The sequence below is a fragment of the Nelumbo nucifera genome, chromosome 4, assembly GCF_055504915.1.
Source record: "Nelumbo nucifera cultivar China Antique chromosome 4, China Antique-T2T, whole genome shotgun sequence".
NCBI lineage: Eukaryota > Viridiplantae > Streptophyta > Magnoliopsida > Proteales > Nelumbonaceae > Nelumbo > Nelumbo nucifera.
The window spans coordinates 70336566-70347415 of record NC_142652.1 but is presented as its reverse complement, the minus strand read 5'-3'; the positions used below and the strand labels follow the sequence as shown (position 1 = coordinate 70347415).

The following is a 10850-nucleotide window of genomic DNA, read 5'->3' as shown; positions in this document are numbered from 1 at the left end:
TCCTCTCTCAATTCATTCACATAACCCAAATCAATTAAGAGGTGGCCAAGCTCTTAATTGCATTAAGCACAATAATTCAGCTGCGGATTGGGCCTTCCTACGAAATTGCCCCGACTTCAGACCCGGATTTGACTTCGATACAGGCCGAATCTGCGAAAGCCCAAAACATGAAAGTTGTGGCTTTTTCTCTTATCTTTCTAGTGGATCTTGAATCAGCCCATTCAGAGTTCGGAGACGCGAGTTAGGCCCAGATCACTAAATGATGTCGAAAATGTGAAAAATCATCTGATTTGTCTTTCTTTGCTCTTGATGCCTTCTTTCATACCCTGGACCAAAATACAAGAGATATGAGTCCAATTAGATGCTAATTTAGTATAAAAGCCAGAATAATTGGGGATAAAAATATGATAAATTCTACTCTCATCAGGCCTTGTAATAAAGGCTGGGCCGAACCCATGTGGCTAGTGTGTAGATCAATGCTTGGGTCCCACGCCATACAAAGAAGCCCAACTGGGCAGCAGATTGGAAACTAGTTAATCACTGAACATTTAATGGGCCAAAAGCCCATTTCAAGTTGGGCTGATATGATCACCCATCTCTGGGGCAGATCTGAGATTAATATTAGCAAAAGGATAGGGCCTTTTAACCTTATCCACTCTGGGAGACCAAATTCAAATCAGATTTGAATCTGGTAACCTTCTGATAAGAACAGGAGTAAGCTAACTTAATCTGTAGATAAGACTAAGATCATCCCCTATCCAAATATTGATTTGGATTGGGATAACTCATAATTAGGAGGTTTCTTAATCAAGAAGAAAAGAGGAGAAACTCTAAGAGAAACATATCAGATTTTGAACCAAGGGTTTAGAGAGAGCAAGAAAGGTTCCTGCGAACAGAGATTAGATCTCATTCATACTCCAGAGAGAAGAGAAGCAATTAAGCTATTTTCGTCCTTGGAGTTCTCCTTCAGCCGCCGCCGCCATTGCTTCTTACAAGATTCGATCTTTGAAGAAGAAAGAAGTCAAGAAATCAGTTCTTGACATCAGTCTTCCAGAAAGGACTAACAAAGATTTGGTGTTCAGAGTTTCCAGAGTATTCTTGCGAAGGATCCAGTGTATAGGACGCACTCTACTGGTTCCGTTCCACCCACAGTTGTGTCATCTTCAGCAGGAGCGGATCTTGGTTTCTTCTTTGGGTGTGAACACCAACTTTGGGAGATACTGCTTCTTCGGATCAGGTATATTCCTCCCTTTTGCTTTTTGGTTCAGATCTGGTGCAATTATGGTTCAAGTAGAATCCTTGAATATTGTATTCTAAATTTAGGGAATATGATTCCCAGTTGGAAGAAGGTAGGAAAATTTTTGAAATTCGCCCACCCATTCCGCAACCTTCTTGGCGTCCATTAGATGGATCCTACCATTCTTTCATTAATGAACTTAGAGATCATTTCCTCCAAATTGTTCTTTTTTTCTTGTGGGGGCGGCTGTGGTTGGAAACCCATGGGTGCCTTTTGCTGATTGTTACTCCATGAAAAGTTTGGGTGATTCCTCCACCCTGGGTTGTATGTATTGGAGTATGGGTTGAAGTTTGACCTGCTAGCATGAGAGATAAAATTAGCATTCTCATGCGAAATAAAAGGACTATTTAATTGACAATCAGAATTAGTATGTTCTATTTGACCACATAAATTGCATGAGATGCTAAATGGTGTACTAATGGCTGCAATACTAAAATTATCCAGTCTCTTATTTAGATTAGCTATTTGTGCAGATAAGGATGCAAAGGAATCTATGTGGTGTACTCCTTTTTGATTGGTTCGATCATTGCTCCACTGGTAGCTGTTTGATGCCATTTTCTCCACTAAGTCATATGCTTCCTCTGGAGTTTTCCTCATGATTGTACCACCTGCAGCTGCATCAATAATGGACCGATTAGAGGGGGTAATACCATTATAAAAAGTTTGTATTTGTCGCCAAATTGGTATCCCATGGTGGGGACACTTCCTAAGCATCTCCTTGAATCTTTCCCATGCTTCATACAAGGATTCCCTCTCAAATTGAGCAAAGGTAGTAATATCATTAATTAACTTTGCTGTTTTGGAGGGTGGGAAATATTTAGCCAAAAATTTCTGGGTTAGATCATTCCAAGTGGTGATACTTCCTGCAGGGATTGAGTTGAGCCAATCTTTAGCTCTATCACGCAATGAAAAAGGAAATAATCTAAGCCTAATAGCATCATCACTAACTCCATTATGTTTAAATGTATCACATATTTCTAAGAAGTTAACAATGTGTGCATTAGAGTCATCACTTGGTAACCCACTAAACTGAATGCTTGTCTGGATCATTTGAATTAATGCAGGCTTGATTTCAAAATTGTTGGCATGGATGGTAGGCTTGCAAATGCTGGATGTCGCCCCAACAATGTTAGGACAAGCATAGTCCAAGAGGGTGCGATTTTGCTTCTGCCATCTCTCCTTCTATCTCTATAGCTGGTTCGCAAACAACCTCTTCTCTTGCTTTTCCTTTGTTGGCCCTTTGCAACAAGCGAAGGGTCCTTTCAATCTCAGGATTGAATTCTGCTAATCCTTCCTGTCTAGTGCGTGTCATGCACTAGTAAATCTGAATCAGTAGAATTCGAACAAATAAAGAAAATAATAACAGAAATAAAAATAAATAAAAAGAAAATAATAATAGAAATAAAAACAAATAAAAAGAAAATAATAACATAAATAAAAGGTCCAAATTAATCAAAGTTAGCAAATTCTAATATTACTTTAGGATTAAATCCCCGGCAACGGCGCCAAAAACTTGATAGCTATAAATATATAGCCCTAGCAAGTGCACTAGTTATCAAGTAGTATAATAATATCGTTCCCATGGGGATTTAACAAAATAAGTATTAGAACCACAGTCTTCCCTAATTATTTAAACAATCGAAATTTAGATTTAAGCAAGAACTACTGAAAATAAAAACTAGAGAAAGATAATAGAAACAAAGGTGATCACTAATCGAATCTGCAATGGATGGGATCGCTAGGGCTTTAGGTCCACCTAACCAATGCAATGAATATTGATGGGTTTGATTAACCAAGATTATTTGTCATTCCCATAAGCTGAGGTCTTTCCAATTTTATTTAATATTCTCTCTCGAGATATACTAAACCTACGCCCATCAGGTAACCCTTCGATCTCTCGAGTAGAGCTCTCAAGATGGGAGTGCATTAAGTCCAAGAAAAACCATTAAATTTAGATGAATCATGTATATATATCTCTAAATACCATTCAATTCACACTATGAATTATTCAGTCGATTATGTGAATTCCTCTCTCAATTCATTAACATAACCCAAATCAATTAAGAGGTGGCCACGCTCTTAATTGCATTAAGCACAATAATTCATAGATATATGGAAATCACAATCTTGGATAAATCAAGAAGATAAAAATATATTCATTAACATGGTTAGGCTTTCCATAGCCCTAGCAAGAAACAAATCAGTTCATGATGGAAGAATTAAAGCAAACAAAGGGGAAGAAAGAACTCTCGAATTCGCCCATGGTGCTGAGATCTCCTCTTCTTGCCGCCACCTTCTTCTTGAAGTTTATTGAATTCTTGAACCTTTCTTGAACCCTTCTTGACTGTTTGCTCCTTGCTTCTTGATTCAAATCAGAAATTAAGTGATTCAGTGATGCCCTTAGCTGGTCCACCCCCTCCTTTATATAGATTGAAGGGGAGGGGAGTGGTCTCCTACTTCCTCTTGAAGTTAATCTTACAAGAATGGAAAGTCCTATCCTAATTCTAATCTTATCACTTTATCTAATGAACTCAATCCCTTTATCTCTCTAAGATTACATCAAGAATTTAGATCTAGAAGGATTCTTCTTAGTTTCTTGTTATTGGATTCGTAATAGACCTCCTCTGCGAATTGGGCTTCAGCCAAGTTTTTCTGCGAGTTGGGCTTCAGCTGCGGATTGGGCCTTCCTACGAAATTTCCCCAACTTCGAGCCCGGATTTGACTTCGATACAGGCTGAATTAGTGAAAGCCCAAAATACAAAAGTTGTGGATTTTTCTCTTATCTTTCCAGTGGGTCTTGAATCGGCCCATTCGGAGTTCGGAGACGCGAGTTAGGCCCAGATCACTGAACAATGTCGAAACTGTGAAAAATCATCCGATTTGTCTTTTTTTGCTCTTGATGCCTTCTTTCATGCCCTGAACAGAAATATAAGTCCAATTAGGTTATAATTCAGTATAGAAGACAGAGTAATTGGGGATAAAAATATGATAAATTCTCCTTTCATCAAGTGTTAAAGTAATGTAAAAAGATGAAAATTAGGGGACAAAAATAGGGTTCTTTTCAGTCTCATCAGCACCCAAAAATAGAACCTATACTCGTGAGAATAAAATGTAGTAGTGCGAGTAAGGATCATTCCCACAGAGAGTATCTAACCAGAATTATGTGCTATGTGAATCAAAGATGGAGGGGTGTGTGTGTGTGTGTGTAACGATAACCAGATTTGAAACAAAGAAAATCAATATTAAAGATAACAAAATTTAAATGGGAAGCAAGGCAATTTAGAGTGTTGTAATTAACCAAAAGGATGAATTTTGGTCTCCGATAACATCCACCATCGGAATTTCACTATTGCTCATCAATGCAAAAAATAAATCAATCCAGACTTTGAATATTCATCGTAGGAATTATTTTCCTGCATCTTCCTAATATCAGTTAATCGGAAAACAAGCGATCCTCTTAACCCTTACTACTGAACAACCCCTAAACAAGCATTAAAGATTTAATCCAACAACAGCATTAAGCATTCGATGAAGCTAAACAACACAAGAACAAGCGGTTGCATTTAATTCAGTCGAGTGTCTTTCCTAGGATCTAACAATTTCTGATGCAGCAAATCATTAAACCCTAGTTGCTTCGCAGATTAAAGGGACCAAACAATTACGGATTTGATATCTAATCTAGCAATAGATTGTAACGAATAATAAACTAGTAGGCCTTCCTAGCAATCAAATGAAACAATCATAAGTATAAACATAGAAGAACATTCGATTTCCAAAGCGTGAATTAAACAATAAAAACCAAATTAGATCTCACAGTTTGGTGGATACTGAGGCTTCTGCTTCCTTCGACTAGGTACAAGAGTTTAGCCATGCATGGTCATGGTGAAAACTCCAATAAAATCAGAGAATGAAGAAGAGGGGCAAAGAGAAGAGAAGAGAAGAAAAGAGAGGTTCGACTGCTCCCAATCTGCTTGCCTTCTCTCTAGAATTTTTCTCCTCTTATCTACTTCCCCCAAGAGAAGCCTACAAAATCTCCTAAAATTCCTCTAGGTCAATCTACAAGTCTGACTTATCCAAAAAAGACTCAAAAATAAGATAAAACAAAGTTCTTGTGTGAGTGGGAGAATGGTGAAATCGCGGATGAAAGCTCTAAGGCTGAGGAATGTCTTCAATACGTCTCCAGTGTAGTTGTTGATAGCTATGATTATAACCCTAGCAAGTGTACTAGTTATCAAGTAGTATAAAAATATCATTCCCACGAGGATTTAACAAAATAAGTATTAGAACTACAGCCTTCCTTAATTATTTGGACAATCAAAATTCAGATCCAACAATAAAAACCTCTGAAAATTAAAAATAGAAAAAAAAATAAAAGCAAGGGTAATCAATAACTGAATATGCAACGATTAATTGAAATCGCTAGGACCATTGGTCCACCTAACCATTCCAATGAATGCTAATGGATGAAATTAACCAAGATAATTTGTCATTCCATTAAGCTGAAGTTCTTCCAATTTTATTTAATATTCTTTCCCAAGATATATCAAACCTACTACTATCAAGTAACCCTTCGATCCCTCGACTAGACTTCTCAAAATAGAAATGCATTAAGTGAAAGGGATGGTAGGATCCATCCTATGGACACCAAAACTGTTGCAGAATGGGTGGGCGAATTTCAAAAAAAAGTTTCTACCTTCCTTCTAACTGGGAATCGCATTCCCTGATTTTAGAATCGTATTCAAGGATCCTACTTGAACCAAACCAAACCAGATTTGAACCAAAAGAGAAGAGAGTGATTATACCTGATCCAGAGAAATAATATCTCCCAAAGTTGGTGTTCATGCCCAAAGAAGACACCAAGATCTGCTCCAGCTGAAGATGACACAGCAACTGTGGAACAGTACCAGCAGAGTGTGTCCTACGCACTGAATCCTTCACAAGAATCCTCTGGAAACAATGAGCACCGAACTGAATCAACCTTTCAGCAAAGACTGATATCAAGAACACTTTCTTGATCTTTCCCAAATTGGTGGTGGTTGGCGGCGGCTGATGGAGAAGAGAACTAGAGAAAAAAGTGGTGAACTGCTTTTCTCCTCTAGGGTTTTTGAGATCTAATCTTCAGAATGCTGGTGTGTTCTCTGCGAAATCCCTTGGGTTCGAATACTTGTAATTCAAATAGGGTTTCCTCCACTTGCTTAATGATTAAAAAAACCTCCTGATCATATCAGGAGTTCCCCTTATCCAAATCTGTATTTGGATTAGGACTCTTCTTAATCTTATCTGCAGATTAGATAAGCTTTTGGGCTCATCCTAATCTCAGATCTGCTCCCCTTTTTTTTTTTTTTTTTTTTTTAGTGACTAATCAAATCAACCCAGTTCAAAATGGGCTTTAGGCCCATTAAGTAATAAGTGCTCAATATTCTTCCAAACTACTACCCAGTTGGGCTTCTTTGTATGACGTGGGACCCAAGCATTGATCTACACACCAACCACATGGGTTCGGCCCAGCCTCTGTTACAAGGCCTAGCCGAATTCACTGGGAAGCGCAGAACCCCCTAAGCCTATCACATGGACCTTATGGGCCCAACACTTACACTAAGTGGTCCTTGGGCCAAGCCATCTTATAAGAACCCGTGGGCAGATGCAAGATTAGCCCATCAGGCATTATCCTAAATGGCCTTACACTTAACCTCTCAGTCCATAATGATCAAGCACAGCCCGACAAGAGAGGAACTCTCCCTCGACTACAAGGAACAATGCTGCACTCTCTACTCACATGGATCCCGGGAATTAAAATCATTTGCAAACATTTTGAAACCATACATATCTATATATCATATATATAAATTTTGCAAAACAAATTCCAACGATTGAAATCAATTGCCGATAGTTTGGTTTCCATCAGAGAGAGTGCATCCCCGATCATTACCTTTGTCCGAAAAAGGGGCTGATTCCATCACTATGATCACCCACTTAGATTAATTCTCAAACTGTCCCAACATACCCAGGTTTGGACCCCCACTAAGGATCTCACTGATTGGCACATCAAAGACAGCCTAATCCGACACCTAGTGCAGTACCATAATCGGGTCTAGGGGTCAAGTGTAACTTTCCAGTTTTGCCCATCAATCTCCATGGTCCAGGGCAATACTGTAAATCTGGTCCGGTTCAAGGTTTCAAGTGATCCTACACTGTGTGTGCCTTGGGTCAAACCCTAGCAGCTGAGACAGGCCACCCCAACAGTTGGCATCACACCAATGTCAACCATGGTAGGATAAATCTCCCAGACTTATCCAACAACTGTGAACATTTAAAACCAACACAAGTCTCATTAAGTGTCCAATTTTAGGGTCTTACACAGAAGTACACCACACAACATGAATCAAACAAGTACTTTATTTATTTACATTAAATATCAAAAGTACATCAAAACTGATTGAAGCTAAGGGCATACAAAAACTGTCCAACATTAAGTTCAAAGAAAAACTTATACATTCAGATGAATCATGTGTATATATCCCTATATACCATTCAATTCACACCATGAATTATTTGGTCTAATATATGAATTCCTCTCCCGATTCATTCATATAAACCCAATCAATTTAGAGATGGCCACTCCTAATCGCATTAAGCAAATAACTCATAGACTATATGGAAATCACGATCTTGGATGAATCATAATAAAAATATATTCATTATCATGGTTACGCTTTCTACAGCCCTAGCTATAAATAAATCAGTTCATGGTAAAGGAAATAAAGCAAACAAGAGGAAAGAAGAACTCATGATTTCACCCTTCGAGCTGAGATCTTCTCTTCTTCTTGCCGCCACCTCCTTCTTGAAGCTTTCTTCCTTTGTTGATCTCCTTCTTGAAGTTTTCTTGATGATCTTCTTGATTACTTCAGAGGAAACTTCAGTAATTGATTGATTGAGTGAGTGATGCTAGGAGATGGTATGCCCACCCTTTACATAGTTTTTGGGGAGGGGCTGTTACAACTACCTGGAGTTATCTCAAGAATGGATAATCCAGGTTAGTTTTACACTGATCCTATCCTATATTATCTTATCTTTTATCTAATGATCTCAATCCTCTTTATCTTTCTAGAATTATATTTAGAATTCAAATATAAGAGGACTCTGGATTCTTGAATTCGAGTGGGCTGCTACAAGGCTTTTCTATGAATTGGGCTTCAGCTGTGAGTTGGGCTTTACTATGGATCCGCTTTGACTTTGGGCCCGATTTTGTCTTCAGTGCAGGCCGAATTTGTCAAAACCCAAAACATGAAAGTTGTAGATTTTGCTCTTATCTTTCCATTTCATCTTGCATCAGCCCAATCGGAGCTTGGATTTGAGAGTTAGGCCTAGATTACAGAATGGTGCCAAAACTGTGAAAAACCATCTGATTAGCCTTGTCTTCCTTCTGACGACTTCTTTCCTTGCCCTGAATCAAAATACCCACGTCATGAGTCCAATTATGTGTTAATTAAGTGTAGAAAGACTGAGTATTCATATATAAGAATATGATAATTTTTATTCACATCAACCCCCCCACACTTAAACTTTGCCCGTCCTCGGGCAAGACAAAACTCAAGCAAAAATAAAACGAGAACAAACTAACTATCCTACCAATTTTTAAACTCAACTCTCCTTCATCGTTTTCCACAAATATCCTAGATCGGTTATAACAAACTATTAAGTCAACACAATCAAGTTATACTCAACTCATCTATCAGCTAATCCCTTCTTTACTACTACAAACCAGGTAGTAAACTAGGGAAAACATTTTTACTTGCTCTCTTTTTTTTTTCTTTTTTTTTTCTCTCCTTGATGGAAGTGAGTGCATTTTATGCTCCATCTCACTTTTAGGACTTAGTCAGTTGGTGCATCTTATGCTCCATCCCTACTGTTAGGATTACTTGGTCAATAGGTGCATTTTATGCTCCATCCTATTGATTGAATTGTTGGATACTAGGTGCATTTCATGCTCCATCCTACTAATGAATTGCTTGGTTGGAAGGTGCATTTTATGCTTCATCCTACCAATTGAATTGCTTGGTAAAATATTTACCCTATTTACTTAAACCTGAATTTAGGACTAGCTTAAATGTAAAATATTTACTCCCCCCCCCCCACACTTAGTCTACATATTGTCTTCAATGTAAGGTAAAAAGAAAAGGTGGAAAAAATAAGAAAAAAAAAAGAAAAACAATCTTCCCTGTGTTTAATCATAAACCGGATCCTCTAACTCTCGTGGTTGCAGCTTTTGGTGTGCTCCCCTTCCATCCATCATGGGCGGTGATGAGAGTAGAATTTATCATATTTTTATCCCCAAATTATTATGTCTTTTATACCAAATTAGCATCTAATTGGACTCATATTTCTGTTCAAGGCATGAAAGAAGGCATCAAGAGCAAAGAAAGACAAATCGGATGATTTTTCACAGTTTCGACATCATTCCGTAATCTGTGCCTAACTGGCGTATCTGAACTCCGAATGGGCTGATTCAAGATCCACTGGAAAGATAAGAGAAAAAACCACAACTTTCATGTTTTGGTCTTTCGCAGCTTCGAGCTACATCGAAGTCAAATCCGAGCCCAAGTTCGGGGCAAATTCGTAGGAGGCCCAATCCGCAGTCGAAGCCCAATTCGCAGAGGAGGTCTAATACGAATCCAAGAACAAGAAACTGAGAAGAGTCCTTATAGATCTAAATTGTTGATGTAATCTTAAAGAGATAAGAGGATTGAGTTAATTAGATAAAAAGATAAGATTAGAATTAGGATAGGACTTTCTATTCTTGTAAAGATCAACTTCAAGAGGAAGTAGGAGACCACCCCCTCCCCTTTAAGCTATATAAAGGAGGGGGCGGACCAGCTTTAGACATCACTCAATCACTCACTTCCTGATTTGAATCAAGAAAATAAGAAGCAATCAATCAAAAATTTCCAAGAATTCAAGAAACGTGGAGGAGGAGATCAAGAATTCAAGAATCCCCAAGAACAAGGTGGCAGCAAGAAGAGGAGATCTCAGCACCATGGGCAAATTCAAGAGTTCTTTCTTTCTCTTTGTTTGATTTAATTCTTCCATCATGAACTGATTTTTTTTCTTGTCAGGACCGCAAAAAGCCTAACCATGATAATGAGTATACTTTTATCTCTATGATTTTTCCATGATTTTGATTTCCATATAGTCTATGAATTATTTGCTTAATGTGATTAAGAGTGGCCATCTCTTAATTGATTCAGTGTATATGAATGAATCGAGAGAGGAATTTATATACTCGACCACATAAATCAAGGTGTGAATTGAATGGCATATAGGGATATATACACATGATTCATCTGAATATTTGAGTTTTTCTTGCACTTAATGCATTTCTATTATTGAGAACTCTAGTCGAGGGATCGAGGGGTTACTATATAAAATAGGTTTAATATATCTTGGGAAAGAATATTAAATAAAATTGGGAAAAACTTCAGCTTAGGGGAATAATAGTTAATCAAGGTTAATCGAACCCATCAATATTTAATACATTGGTTAGGTGGACCAAAGG

At 38.0% G+C, this 10850-nt stretch overlaps 1 non-coding gene across 1 annotated transcript; it reads left to right on the top strand.

The window, feature by feature from the left end:
* The first annotated feature begins 1982 nt into the window (after window positions 1–1982).
* On the top strand, window positions 1983–2089 carry LOC148800696 (small nucleolar RNA R71). The gene has a single exon (XR_016071045.1). It is a non-coding gene; the product is annotated as a small nucleolar RNA R71 (small nucleolar RNA).
* The last annotated feature ends 8761 nt before the right edge of the window (window positions 2090–10850 follow it).